Raw genomic sequence first — 14499 nt, 5'->3', positions numbered from 1 at the left:
ACCCCTTCCGGACTGACAATGTGCCCCAGGTACTGTACCTTTCTCTTGAGCAGGTGGCACTTTGAGGGCTTCAGCTTCATCCCGTACCGGGACAATGACTCAAATACCTCTGCCAGGTGTTTCAAGTGGTCCTCGTACGTTCTGGAGTACACTATTACATCGTCCAGGTAAAGTAACACAGTCTCGAAGTTGCGGTGTCCCAGGCAGCACTCCATCAATCTCTGGAACGTTCCGGGGGCATTGCAGAGTCCAAACGGCATACTGTTGAACTCGCAGAGTCCCATCGGGGTAGTGAAGGCCGTTTTCTCCCGATCCTCCTCAGCCACAGCTACCTGCCAGTACCCACTAGTGAGGTCAAGGGTGGAAAAGTAATTTGCAGACATTAAGGTAGGGACTCCTCTATGCGTGGTAAAGGGTATGCATCCTTATGTGTAATGCGACTTACTTAACGGTAATCTGCACACATTCTCATGCTCCCGTCCTTTTTCCTAACTAGCACTAGGGGAGCTGCCCAGGGACTACAACTATCCCTTATTACCCCCGCCTTTCTCATGTCGTGGAGCATTTCCTTAGCCTTCTGGTAGTGAGCTGGTGGTATAGGCCTGTAACGTTCTTTGATTGGGGGATGGTCGCCTGTGGGGATATGATGTTGAACCCCCTTAATCATCCCGAAGTCAAGTGGATGTTTACTGAACACCTGCTCGTATTCTTGTACCACCCGGTGTACGCCCTGTTTTTGATGGGCAGGAGTGGTGTCTGTCCCAACATGGAGCTGTTGACACCAATCCTCCACCTGGGTTGCAGGGTCATTATCCTCCTCTTCATCTGGTGAGGTTAAGGACTCCGCCTTGTGAATACAATTGTTAGTTACAGCATGTAATTTGGCAACAGTGGCATAATGTGGCAGTCTGACCTCATCTTCCCCTAAGTTAAGGAGACAGACGGGCACCCTCCCATTGCGTACATCTACCACTCCTCTGGGGGTAAAGAGCGTGGGTCTGTGCTCGGAGCAAAGGGGTTCTACTACTGCCTGGTGGCTCTGTCCTCTAAGACCTATAGCAGCTCTACACCAGATGAGCATTTCACTCATTGGGGGGACGACAATGGGTATGGGGTCCGTTACCCGCACATTACCAATTTCACCTTCCGTTAACCTTACTTGCTGTTGGTACATCAGGACTCGGATCTCCTTCTGCAGCGCCCTCCTCTGTCCTGGTCTGGCAGTGTCAGCTATCTGTTGGAGCAAGAACACAACTTCTCCCAAACAGTTACCAACAATGTTAGTGCCAAGTACCATATACGGATTGGTGTCATCAGGATTAGTCTCTACTACAATTAGCCCCTGGTCCTTTAGCTCCACTCTCCCCACCTTTACAGTCACATTCTTAACCCCGAGTAGGTTAAGGGGGAGTCCATTTGAGGCATATACAGTCAAATTTGGAGCTGGTGGACGTAAGTCTTCCATGGACCAGAACCTCTTGTAGAGGACGTCAGGCATGATGGTTACCTGAGATCCTGTGTCCAGCAGAGCGTGCGTCGGGATCCCGTCCAGTACAATGGACAGGAAAGGTCTTCCTCCGACGAACCTGTTGTACCAGTCTGATGGGCCTGGTGAGCTTACTCCTGGGTGTCGGCCCTCGGACCCAGGGTTTTCTCGTTTAAAGAACAATTCTGGGCGATGTGTCCGGTCTTGCGGCAGCGGTAGCAGGTAGGGTCCTTTTGTGGACGGCGCTGGTCACTGGTCCTCATAGAGGGTGGTGTTGGCCTCCTCATCCAGGGGACATCTGACGCGCCCCTGGGCCTGAGTCGCGCAGCGTTGCGCACGCGGGAGCCTACCCGGAGCCGTATCGGATAGGGGTAGTAGTCTCGTGGCGATGACCCGGTCCGTGCCCAGGGAGTCAGACTAAGTGGCGGTATATTAGCAGTAGATGTAGGACGACTACGCCACCCGTTGAATGCAGCTATGGAGCTGCCGCTGCAGGGCAGACCGCTGAGGCCGGTGGAAGGATGGTGCAGCGTGGATGGTATAACCCCCAACGGGAGGGGTATGGCCTCAGGGCAGCCGACGTGGATGATGGGGGTAGCAGGAACCACTCAGAGACGATGCGGTGTAGTTCAGGGTCTTTACTGGTGACAAAGATAGACCCTCCCGGAGTACTGGCTAGCGGTCGGGGCCTGGTCAGTCCTTGAGCAGATGGGATCCCCCTTGGCCAGGCGGAGTTGTAGGCCTCCCCAACTAATTGTACTCTTCTGGCTTCCTTGCTAGAGGCGGGTAAAGGTAGCCCACGTCCCTGAGTGTACCGTGTGGTGCTCACCCGTATGGCCGGTGACTCGGGGCCTTCTAGTGGCTTCCGCTCCACGACGGCGGTGCTGGTCCCACGCGTGTGACCGTGCCTTCGGGTTTCTTGGCCAGAGGACCTGAAATCCCCTGCCGGGCGGTTTCTGCTGCTGGGTCTGGGTTAATCCCCACAGCCTCGGACTCCGGGTCCGGTGGTAACTCTTCAATCAGGGCGAGCTCTTCAGCTGCCAGCCCCTGATTCCTTTTAGCACTGCTCCCACTGAGCTCCTGATCTTTCTTTCCTATGCTGCTCCTCTTCTTCTCTCTACTCTACTCACTAACCCTGCCTCAGCCCCAGCTTTATATAGGGGAAGTTCTTCCCCTCTCAGGACTGGGCAGGAGGTGTGGCATGCATAGGATTCCTGACCAAGAGACCTCCCACCTGCTCTCAGACATAACATTGCTATTACTGTGGAGACCAGACCCCTGGGGTGCCACACATCCTCAGGGCTATCGGCTAACAGGATTTTCCCTCCTTCCTCGGGTTCCGTCCGCAGCTGCAGAGCACTCAGCACAGTGGTCAGGGTTTTGCTCAACTGACGCACCTCAGAGCGCAGACTGTCCAGTTCTCTAGGGGACGTTGCTGGAACCTTGGCTTCAGCAGCCACCGGGGAAAAGGTGGGTGCTGCAGGTACTGGGGTGGCTCCACTCTGGTAACATTGGATGGCATTTGTTTCCAGGGGCTGCAGTCCTTTTATAGCCATGTCCTTAAGATTATCAAAGGTGGCATCTGGATGATCCAGGGAAGGGACCACCAACGCACAGTCCTGCTCTCCTCTGGAGACTTCAGTCCCCGGACAAACTGTTCCTTTAGCATTTTGTTCTCATTTTCGATGCTGGTCGGACTAACCTGTTTCAGAGCTCGTAGGGCCCCTTGTATACGCCAGGCATAGTCCCGAACATTGTCCTCCGGTTGTTGGGAACAGTTGTAGAACCTCATTCGGAGGTCCGCCTCAGTAAGGTTCTCAAAGACAGTCTGTAGTTTTTGAAATATTGTGGACACTGACTCTTGGTCTGCGGCCGACCATGTTTCCACTTCCCGTTCCGCAGCACCGGTCAGTTGTCCTAATACGACAGCGGCTCTTTGCTTGCCTGTCATGGAGTACATATCTAAGATACCACATATCTTCCGTTTGAATCCAGACAGGGTAACTGGTTTGCCGTTGTACTGGGTGAGCCACTTTGCTCCAGGAATGTACGGTAAAGTCATAGGAATGACAGGTGTTACAGGCGCTGCTGGTGGAGTGGCGGCTTCGGCCTGCTCATCGCGGGCGGGCGCGGGCTGAACTTCAGGGACGTTGACCGGCATGTCGGCTTTCTGCTGTTTGTCGGACATCTTGGCGCCCCTCTAGTTAACTGTGGCCTACCTTCTAGTTTTTCTTCCGGTAGGCCGCAGCTCCGCAGGTGACGGTCGTCTTCAGGACCTTGCGTCGCTTGCGTCCTACGTCAGTGCGTTCAGCGACGCTCCTTACAGGACCTGGCGCTTCCTGGTTTGACGTCGAGGTGTGGGGCGTGTCCAGGGCTTCGCGCTCTTTTGCAGGTACGCCCCTAATTTTCCCGCGGTTACGCCCTTCTTCTCGCTAGGCGGCCCAACAATGGCGGCAATCTTCACCACAACTTTACGTACACAGTTCAGAATAAAGGCGCACAGTACCCGGGGTGGCAACGGGCATAACACTGCGGCGTTGCAGCGGGCACGTGATCCTGTTCGTAACGCCAAGAGGAGAGATGACTCGCCCAGGGGGATGGGGATTACTCGGTTACCCGGGCCTTTAGCCTGGCCTTAGGAATGTCGTGGTGGTCGGCTCCCGAGCCCGTACCCTGGGGTCACTCTTTAAAAGGCGTTGATAGTTGTTTATTTTATAAAAGTTCGTGACGCCACCTGTGGTTTCTGGTGAGATTCACCAGCGCTGCGGCAGTCCACTGAGGCCGGTGATAAGACAGCTTAGATGGTATCACTCCCCACAGGTGGAGCTAGGCCTCAGGGCAGCGTACGGAAAGGGGGATGCAGAACAGGCGTGACCCAGCCGGATCAGGGCAAGAACAGGGACAGACACGATAGTCACTTCAGTACCTTTTACTGATGGAAATTCAGGCACGTCCCGGAGCACTGTAGGGTGAAGGGTGCATGTCAGGATCCTCCCCAATGAGCGGGTGTAGGGCCTCCTGTTTCTTGCCTCTGCGTAGTAAGTTTCTGACCTGCCTGGAGCTAGGCCTAACTTTGTCTCTGTCCTGCGCTGGCTGACTTTGTGGTAGGGCCTTCTCTTGGAGTACACGCTCCTCAGCTTGCAGGGCCTATGTGTCTCCTGGCTCTGTTACGTATCAGCACTTTAGCGATCCTGGGACTTGTAGTTCTCCAGGGATTCCGGTTATATCTTACTGGGTCATAGAGATCCCGGTAAGCTTCGGACCCGGTGTCCGGTAAATTCTTCGGAGTGAGCAAGTTAAGCTCCTCTGCCCCCTATGTACTAACTCTCCACTCGCCTTCGGCCTACTCGGGCCCTCACTAGGCTACTCACACTAACGGCAGCTTGCCTCGCTTCACCGATCTTATGGCGCCGGCACACCTAAAGCTCACTTCTCTGAGCTACACTGAGTCTTGATCTGGATAAGCTCCACTGCAGGATAGCAATTGCAGGAGCTGGAACAGGCTTTTGTCCTCTGAGGTAACTCTTCTCAGACTGTACTGGACTCACTGCTAAACCAGACTGAACTAGACTCCAGAATAGACTAACTGCTGCCTGACTCCACCTTCCCTATTTATCTATCCCTAACGGGCTCCCTCTGGTGGTCTGAGGTGGAAGGTGGAGATGTGTGAATGGTTATGGGGGCCTCTTGTGGAGGAATCCATCAATGCACTCTTCTAGGATCTGTGATACCAAGCGCAGCTGGGCGTCACAGATCTAAGCAGGTCAGGCAGTGGGACAGAGAATGGAGTTGCCCAGAGAGCTGGCGCATTCGGCATTAATCTTCATATCCAAATCGGTGTCCGTGTCTTTCAGCACTGGTAAAGTGCTGCTGTATGTGAAGAGATCACAAAGAGACTATCACTTGTTACTCCCTGTATGTGACTGTGGCTGCAAGTAAAGAAGTTTTTACGTTTTTAAGCTTGTCTGGTTTTCTCCTTCTGAAGGCTAAAAGACTCAACATCCGGGACGGCGAGACAGAAGTGAGTATGGAGGTATCCTCCACGGAGACACCACAGCACACACACACCCAGGGATTCTCAGAGTCCCCTTTTTCTGTAGCGGGCCAAGGTGAGGAAGTAATCACAAACTGACGTGCCACTTGCCACTGACTGCCACCCTGTCGCCCGTTACACGCATGGCCATGTCTGGTGAAGTGACAGCAATCAAACAGCGCCAATTGTCCTGAAAAGATGCTGGGGGAGCAGCCCAGGCTCCGACGGTGAGTGGGTCGTCCTGATAGTCCAGGGCGCGGGCACTTGCCCGGGTGTTGACGCCAGCCATGACTAGTTTTCTCCAACATACCACTTTAATGCAAAGCATATACCTGTAGTGTGAGTCTAGAAAAGCCTTGACAGGCTGCAATCCACATCATAACCACAAGGTGGCTCCATATGGACACATATAGAACAAGCATCGCCTCAACAAAATACCGAGAAATCATGTCTTTTGTCCCTGGTCATCTTGTACCTCAAAGCAAGACCTGGAGTCTGTTAAAAAAAAATCTTTGGAAACCTATACTATACAAAGTTATATATACACTTGCCTCCTTCCTGATGGACAGCAATATAGAATCTTGTACTCATTGAAATAAAATTATATAAAAAATGTTATTTCCATGAGTACATGCCATGCATTTAGAAAAAAAATGCACATCTACCAAGGGCACGGAGTAATGGTAGCTTCTTCTCTTTCAACATAGAGCAGCACATCTATAAATTTATGATACCATCAATGACACCAGCAGCACTCATGCTCCATCACATACATTGATGTTCTCCACTACTCGGCTGCCAGTAAAGGCCTTAATGATGAATGAATAATGACACGGCCTTTTCCTCACTGACCTAAACCCTGTTGAGAACTTGTGGGCCTTTCTTAAACGGGAGATTTACAGTGAAGGAAAACAGTAAATCTCTCTGAACAGTGTCTGGGAGGCTGTGGTTGGTGCTGCCCAAAAAGTTGACCGTCAACAGACTAAGAAACTGACTCCATGGATGGAAATTGAAAAAAGGGCAGCTATATTGGTCACTAATAATATTTTTGAAATGTCAAATATATTTTTGTACATTTTTCATTTTTTGGTCATTTTTCTCACTTTAACATATGAAAATAAACAATTGTAATGTGAAAATGTACTTTTTTTATTTAGATGCATAATAAATCTGTACACCATGACTATGTTGACACATGGCTATGTGCTTTTTTTATGAAGATGCTCAACCACTGAGGACTCTCAAATCTAAATATTCTGCTTTTTTTATGCAATTTTTACCTTTGTTTTACAGTACCAGCAAAGTCTATGAGATTTCAGAAATCTCATGCACACAGCTTGGTTTTTTTTGTCTTCAGTATTTTGCAAAATAACTTGGTTTTTGCAAAATGCAACATGTCTCTTCTTTCAGTGTTTTTGCAGTATTTTTCACCCATTGAAAGCAATGGGTAGTGCAAAGAACTCTGAAAAAAACGCAGTTATAAGTTTTTGCTGCGTTTTTGGTGCCAAAACCTGAGGAAGTTGAATTATGTTATTTTTTTTCTGCACTAAACTTTATCAGCATGCACAAGAGACAAATGAACATTGACCAAACCACAGCAAAAACACAGCTAAATCTCAGGAAAACCTGCTTTTTTGAAGCAGTTTCTTTACTGACAAGAGAGCAGGTTTTGCCTGCAGAAAAAAACGCATCAAAAACAGTGTGTGTACACATAGACTAATAGCTGCCCAATAATTCTGCACACATACATATTCTCCTAAGAAAGATAAAACCTCATTTTTATTTTCTTAAAGGAGTTGTGCCACCATAAAGAATACAGTTAACCAAGCAGAAAAGGTGGAAATAAATAGTTTTGTAATTTATTATGATTAAAAATTATGCTCCGTTCAATAAATACCAAGCTTTTATTTTCTGAATTATGCTTCCCTGGCATTATTTCATTCCGTCCTAACAGTGGCCGATCAGCTAGTCAAGTTTGCGCAGTTCCTGTTATCATAAGAGGTCCGATTCCCCCCAGTTCCCCTCCTCCAGTGTGCACAATGTATTCTCCTCGCACACGTCTGACAGCGCAGGCTCCCTGTTGTAAGCCCAGAGCGTGTCAGTGATTCTTCTCAACACCCCCCCCCCACGCTCACACAGCTGACCTTTGGGTGAGATCGTTCTGCTTCACTGACTTGTGTCAGTGTGTCATCAGTGTGACACGTACTGGCGCTTGGGAATCAGTGTACAGTTAGCGCTGTTCCCAAGCACCGGGTGCTGAACGCAAGGGACAATGATGAGAGTAGTATTTTACTCCCGCTGTGTCCTGGTGTAAAATTAATAAAAATAAAAAAATCCTTATACTCACCTGTCTGAAGATGTCCCCCTCTGTAATCCACTGACCGCTCACGCAGAGGAGCCGGGGAGAATGATTCGGCGCAGCGAGCGAGCCCCGGAGCTGCGCTGAGCTCAGTGAGTGACAGAACACCACTCTCTGAGTGCAGCTCCAGGGCCCACTCGCTGGATCAAGTCATTCTTCCCAGCTCCTCGGCGTGAGCTGTCAGATGGGTTACAGCGGGGGACATCTTCGGACAGGTGAGTATAAGGATTTTTTTATTTTATTCTTATTTTTACACCAGGACACAGAGGGAGCAGAATACTACTCTCAACATTGTCCCTTGCTCGCGCTGATTGCACGGGGACAATGATAAGGGCAGCGTTCAGCACCTGGTGCTTGGGAACGATGCTAACTGTACCACTGATTCCCAGGCGCCGGTACATGTGCTTCTGATGCGGCACACAGACAGCACACAGTTGCCACATATATGCCACACAGGTATACACAGACATCTCCAGTACTGTTTTTTCTGGTACCGGAAATATCAGGACGTGTGAAACCGGCCTTACTCTAGACTCCGTCTGGCCTCTGTTAGCGGTGTCCTTTTTTTCAAGGGTTCACAAAACTGTGGCTGACGGCACTTTTATACACGCCTAATAAAAAGATGAACACCGTGGGATCACAGGCCAGACTGCGTCCATGGTGCCTCCATCTGCCTCATTACAGGAAATCTTCCGCAGGGAGTTGCATCTGAATCACGTATTTCAGAGATTTACATGGAAGCCCCGGTGTAAGCGCTCAGCGCAGGATAAATGTGAGCTGAGCCATACTGCAAACTTTGGGAGGCAGAATAAACAAATCAGCAGCAGGTGAAGAGTTGGTTTTATGTATTTTTTACGCTGTTCCTCATGCAGTATAAGTGATTAGACGACTATATTCTTCGGGTCGGTGCGATTACACCGATACCAGATTTAAATCGGGTTTTTATGCTTGGTAGCTGTCACACACTAAAAAACGTTTTGTTTTTTTTGCAAAGACTAGTTTTTGCATCTCCATATTTTGAGAGCTATAATTTTTCCATATTTCAGCCGACAGTCATGTGGGGACTTGTTTTTTGTGGGATAAGTTGATGTTTTTATTGGTACCATTTTCGGGACAGTATGTTTTCAGCGATACTACATTTATATAGTTTTTTTCGTGTTTTGGGGCTTTTACACAATAAAAACTATTATATTGAAAAATTATTTTTTTTTTGCATCGCTTTATTATGAGAGCTATACCTTTTTTATTTTTCAGCTGATGGAGCGGTATTCTGGCTTGTTTTTTGCTGGACAAGATGACGTTTTCAGCGGTACCATTTTTATTTACATTCGTCTTTTTGATCGCGTTTTATTCCACTTTTTGTTTGGTGGTATGATGATAAAGAACTGTTTTTTGCTTAGTTTTTTTTTTTACAGTGTTCACTAAAGGAGTTAACTAGTGGGACAGTTTTATAGGTCAGCTCGTTCCGGATGTGGCAATACCAATTATGTGTACCTTTATTGTTTTTTTTGTTTTTATTTTTCATAATAATATTTATTCATGGGTACTATAGTGCCATAAATTTATGGTAATATTATATATATATATATATATATATATATATATATATATATATATATATATATATATATATATATATATATATATATATATATATATATATATATATATATATATATATATATACACACTGTTAGGTCCATATATATTTGGACAGAAGTTCAGACTTTCAGCTTTCATTTGAGGGGATCCACATTAAAATTGGATGAAGGGTTTAGGAGTTTCAGCTCCTTAACATGTGCCACCCTGTTTTTAAAGGGACCAAAGGTAATTGGACAATTGACTCCAAGGCTATTTCATGGACAGGTGTGGGCAATCCCTTCGTTATGTCATTCTCAATTAAGCAGATAAAAGGCCTGGAGTTGATTTGAGGTGTGGTGCTTGCATTTGGAAGGTTTTGCTGTGAAGTAAACATACGGTCAAAGGAGCTCTCCATGCAAAAACAGAAAAAAAACCATCCGAGAAATTGCTACAATATTAGGAGTGGCAAAATCTACAGTTTGGTACATCCTGAGAAAGAAAGAAAGCACTGGTGAACTCATCAATGCAAAAAGACCTGGGCGCCCACGGAAGACAACAGTGGTGGATGATCGCAGAATAATCTCCATGGTGAAGAGAAACCCATTCACAACAGCCAACCAAGTGAACAACACTCTCCAGAAGGTAGGCGTATCAATATCCAAATCTACCATAAAGAGAAGACTGCATGAAAGTAAATACAGAGGGTTCACTGCACGGTGCAAGCCACTCATAAGCATCAAGAATAAAAAGGCTAGACTGGACTTTGCTAAAAAACATCTAAAAAAGCCAGCACAGTTCTGGAAGAACATTCTTTGGACAGATGAAACCAAGATCAACCTCTACCAGAATGATGGAAAGAGAAAAGTATGGCGAAGGCGTGGTACAGCTCATGATCCAAAGCATACCACATCATCTGTAAAACACGGCGGAGGCAGTGTGATGGCACTGGGTCACTAGTGTTTATTGATGATGTGACACAGGACAGAAGCAGCCGAATGAATTCTGATGTATTCAGAGCCATACTGTGTGCTCAGATGCAGCCAAATGCAGCCAAACTGATTGGTCGTCGTTTCATACTACAGATGGACAATGACCCAAAACATAAAGCCAAAGCAACCCAGGAGTTTATTAAAGCAAAGAAGTGGAATTTTCTTGAATGGCCAAGTCAGTCACCTGATCTCAACCCAATTGAGCATGCATTTCACTTGTTAAAGACTAAACTTCAGACAGAAAGTCCCACAAACAAACAGCAACTGAAAACCGCTGCAGTGAAAGCCTGGCAGAGCATCAAAAAGGCGGAAACCCAGCGTCTGATGATGTCCATGAGTTCAAGACTTCAGGCAGTCATTGCCAACAAAGGGTTTTCAACCAAGTACTAGAAATGAACATTTTATTTACAATTATTTAATCTGTCCAATTACTTTTGGTCTCTTTAAAAACAGGGTGGCATATGTTAAGGAGCTGAAACTCCTAAACCCTTCATCCAATTTTAATGTGGATACCCTCAAATGAAAGCAGAAAGTCTGAACTTCAACTGCATCTGAATTGTTTTGTTTAAAATTCATTGTGGTAATGTCTAGAACCAAAATTAGAAAAATGTTGTCTCTGTCCAAATAAATATGGACCTAACTGTATATATATTATATATATATATATATTTTTTTTATTTTTTACATTTTTACTTAGTCCCACTATGGGACTTTCACTTTCTGCAGTCTGATCGCAGTTATAAGGTATAGCAGTGCAGGATCACTGCTATACCTCATAACTAAGTGCTGCAGACACAAGTTAGTTTGATCATGTACTGAGCATGATCAAAATAACTTGCTGGTGCCTGGTGATCTGGATGTCGTTATGATGACATTGGGTCACCATGGCAACAACCGGGTCCCCGCGATGACGTTGCAGGGTCTCCAATCCAAGAAAAGAGGGGCTTTTGTCGCAGCGATCAAGCATTTAGGGGGTTAAAGTGCCGGGAGCGGTGAGTGCTGGCTGTTAGCTGTCAGAGTCCGCTGACAACTGGCGGCGATCAGTTTTGGTCACAGTTACTGCACATTGGGATACAGCAGTCACAGTTTCAGCCTTCTTCAATATCCCTCTCTCTCCTGACTCTTTGTCTCCCAGGTATGATACACCCCACACTGCAGCTTTCCAGAACACTGTTCTGCTTCCTATAGGGGCATCCCAGTCAGTTTCCCATTATTGGGATGTAAGGCTGCCTCCTCCACACCTTCTCCGGGCCATAGGCCCCGAACGTTTAGGGAAGTTTCCTTACATTTAGCTGCTTCATTTTCCATAATGCTGCCTCTCTCTCTCTTTCTGCATCACTGTAGACTTTCAGCTCAATGGCCCTGAACTTCTCCACTTCTCTGTGTTATCCCACCTGCTCATACTTAAATGTTCCAACTCTTTCAACTATATTCCCCAATCTGACCCAAACAGGAAACACTCCCATTATTTATAACCTCACTCCCCCTCCCATATGGGAAAGTCCCTGGACCTAATAACTATAACCATTCCTATTCCTTATGTAAGGCTTACACTTACACTACAGTGCCCTCCTACTGCACTCCCTGTTCCTAACTAACCTTATCTTATTCTTACTCTTATATCCTATTCTGTTCTCTATATCATTACATTACAAACACACACTTTTATTGTTAAACATTACTGCATATAAAATCATTGTTTTAACAAGAAGGGACGAAGAGCGTGCGTAGGCGTCCACACACCCTTACAGTGCATGGACAGCTTTTTTTTAAAACACCTGCGCCATTTAATACATTTGGTGCATCCAGCTAGTTTTTGCATGAAGCCGGTAATGGTAATGCCAGCATTGAAAAATCCCCGGTGTTTGACTTAGACAGTTCAAAAGAATTCACCAACTTGCATGTATTGCAGAGTTTCATGCTGGATGATAAATTTGCACCACGTCTTGGTTGACTTGCCTTGAGACTAATTTTTTTGTGCCAAAATTTTGCCACACATTAACGCATCTTATGCCACATCCCTTTCCTGTAAAAAAAAGAAACATGCCCCATTGTTGAGTATGACGCATAAAAAAATTAAAAACTTTGTATATATGGCAACATGTGCGCCAGAACTCAGTGGTACATTCAATGAACAGAATATCTTTAATTTCTTTTTTTACAGGTCCTTCTAGAATGAGATCCTCTTACCTGATCCCCTGCTTGGTGCTTATCCTGATGAATGTACACAGTGGTTTCTCTCGCATGAAATCAAGAAACAACAAGCCATCTATCAATAAAAAGCCCAGCTCGAATGTACCCAAACCTAATCAAGGCCTGAAACCCGGCCTGCTGCACTTTAGAGGAAATCGTCTTAGCCTTCGCTTTAACATGACAGATGAATCTCAGGTTTACGCTGCAAATTACTTCTTGTTTCCTGACGGACTGTACTATCCTCGGCCTAGTACAGTCAATGACTACAAAGAATTCATGAGTTCCTGTGTGAACACCACTTTGGATTTGGAGGCAAACAAGGACAAGATGTCGAGGCTCCGCTCCGACAGTTATACAAAGACGACACTAAGCGTTATAGGATTCCTCTGCACAGAGAATTATTACAGTGGAAATGATAGTGGTGATCTATATCCCAGGGGATTATGGGTGGTGACAACCGCCATATTATTGGTCATGAAAACAATTGGGTAAAGTAATGGTACCATAAACTACATTACGACTTAAGCTGAATTTACACTGCAAGATAATCGTGAACGAGTGTTGTTAAAACAGCATATTACAATTATATTGCCGTGTAAAAAGGTTGCCGATCAACGGATGAACAAGCAAAACACTGCCAACAACTATGGCAGCCTATGTGATCTAGCACAGATCACTCAATGCGCTTAGTTTACTTAGGTCTACAGGCATTTATCCAACCGCCGATCGGTAAAAGTTTACTGATCGGCGGTCGTATCGTGCCGCTGTTCGGTCCATGTAAACGGACCCTTAGTGTGACTGTCTTTTCTTGATTGTACACCAAAATTAAACATTGTCATGGATATGGAGCAATTATTGTTATCCTCCAGATTGTCTACCACACTTTTGCCTATGTTGGACGAAGAGTTTCAAGCTCTATGAACCTGGGGCAAAAATTGATATAAACAATATCTGATGTATTATATGGTTAACAATTATTAAATATGTTTTTAAAGGGTTTTTCCAGCTTTATTGTTAAACGTGTTTAGATCAGTCAAATATGCAACTTCGTTACCACCATTGATGGTAGTAATTTAGAAAATGATTCAGCCCTGGCTTCAGGTCCCACCTGGGATTGGCCTGGTTCTGCCAACAAATCTCCATGTTTTGGTACGGGTTGTGTAAACCTCGCCCATTTTCTGTCTAGTACACAATGAATTTACCAGGACTGGTTGCAGAAAGTCAAGACCGGCAAATTAAGGACAGTTGGCATGTATGCTTACTAGAGTTTGGCAAAAAGATAAGCAGGACCATGATCCAGTGGCTATGTTGGTGGCCGCCAGAAACAACCATGTGAACCTTCTCTTACCTGTTGGCATTCTCAACACTTTTGCTTATTAGTAGGACCAGTGTGACACCAGTGACGTGACGTGACACACATTGGGTATTACACTGGACCTATTAATCAGGAGTGGCACCAGTAATGCCAGTTGGTAGGAAGGGATTTTCAGTGCTGTGATCTGGAGGCCACAAACCACCGACATGGCCTGAAATTAAATATTTATACTCAACTCTAAAGGTTGCTAATATATTTTACTTCTGAAAGGTGCTTGGATTTTCCGCTACAAGTCCTGGTACTGGTAGGTCCTCATCTAGCTAAAACCAAACCCTTGGTTTTTGCTAGATAACATGACCCCACTTTCTTTACCTAGCTTTTTGCTTAAGTCCTCATCTAATCTGCGTCCTACAGCATTTCCTGTGACATATGACCAAAGCAGTGTGGCTGGCTCTAATATTTTAATAGCAAAGCAAGACCCCTTCTTTGTCACAGCCAATGTATAGACAGAGAAGGAGGCTGGCTTACCTATTGAAACAATCA

Source organism: Phyllobates terribilis, unplaced genomic scaffold, assembly GCF_046119375.1.
Source record: "Phyllobates terribilis strain yellow unplaced genomic scaffold, ASM4611937v1 Scaffold_11__3_contigs__length_659146591, whole genome shotgun sequence".
Classification (NCBI taxonomy): Eukaryota; Metazoa; Chordata; class Amphibia; order Anura; family Dendrobatidae; genus Phyllobates; species Phyllobates terribilis.
This window is presented reverse-complemented; position numbering follows the sequence as displayed.